The sequence below is a fragment of the Megascapheus bottae genome, chromosome 9 (genome assembly GCF_031878675.1).
Source record: "Megascapheus bottae isolate mThoBot1 chromosome 9, mThoBot2.hap1, whole genome shotgun sequence".
In the NCBI taxonomy this organism is placed as follows: domain Eukaryota; kingdom Metazoa; phylum Chordata; class Mammalia; order Rodentia; family Geomyidae; genus Megascapheus; species Megascapheus bottae.
Window position 1 is genome coordinate 53,281,426 of NC_143517.1, and position 1,118 is coordinate 53,282,543.

The window sequence follows — 1,118 nt, forward strand, 5'->3', positions numbered from 1 at the left end:
ACCACCATGCTTGTCTCCCCTAGCCTCTGAGGTAGGTAATGACTAACAGACACATAATTATGTCACTATAGATTTGCTTATTCTGGATACCTGATCTTTTATGACGGTTATCTACTGCTAACTTGTGAAAACTCATCAGTCATCAGCACCCATTTCTTATGAAGTCCATGTGACAGGCTGGGGTCCCTGGTAGAGGGTAGGGGGACAAATGCAGTATTTCTTAGACATGTTATCCAGTTGCCTGGTAAACAATCCATGTTCCTAAACTCCAAGGTATGAGAAAGAATAAGGAAGAGGGAAGAGACAGAAGCAGAGCCCCACCAGTGTCCACAGACCAGGAAAGAGAACATGGACTCCCCACACCGTTCAGCTCTGTCCCCCAGGTCCTGTCTGAAGCTAGGAAATTTGGGTCGGCCATCTATGCTCTCATTTCCACCCCTTATGCTAAAGAAGGACACATTTTCTTGAGTAGAACTCTTGCTTTGCCATTTTTCAACATGTCCCACTTTCCAAGAAGAAGATAAAAATAATTCCTACCTTATAGGCACCGAGTTGTGAAAGTGTAGTGAATATGAAGAGAGATATACACAAGTGTGTGCTTGACACATGCTTGTTTCTTATTATTTGCTCATAACTATTTATAGACTGTGCTTTAAAGTAAAATATAATATTAAGGAAAGGTTTCCAGTGCTTTAAAAAGTACTTAAAAAACATTTCAGGGCCAGGAGTATAGCATAGTGGTAGAGTGCCTGTCTAGCATGCACAAAGCCCTAGGTTTTATTCCTGGGTACCAGGAAGTGGGACTAAGGCTCAAGTGGTAGAGCACTAGCCTTGAGAAAGCCCAAGGATAGTGCCCACACATGGAGTTCAAGCCCCAGGACTGGCAAAAACAAATAAACAAACAAGCAAACATTTCAAACCATTACTTTAGGAAAACTTCACTGCTAATCAGTGAGACTACTCTCATTTTTTTACTACACTTCAGTTGCCTCTAAATGTTTTCAAATCATAAACCTTCAGCTGATGCTGCTGAAGCAAAAGGAAAATTGTAGGAAGTGAGGGCAAAGTGAGTTAGCTTTATTGCTAGCAGACAAAGTGGACAGGAAGAGCCTGGTTCT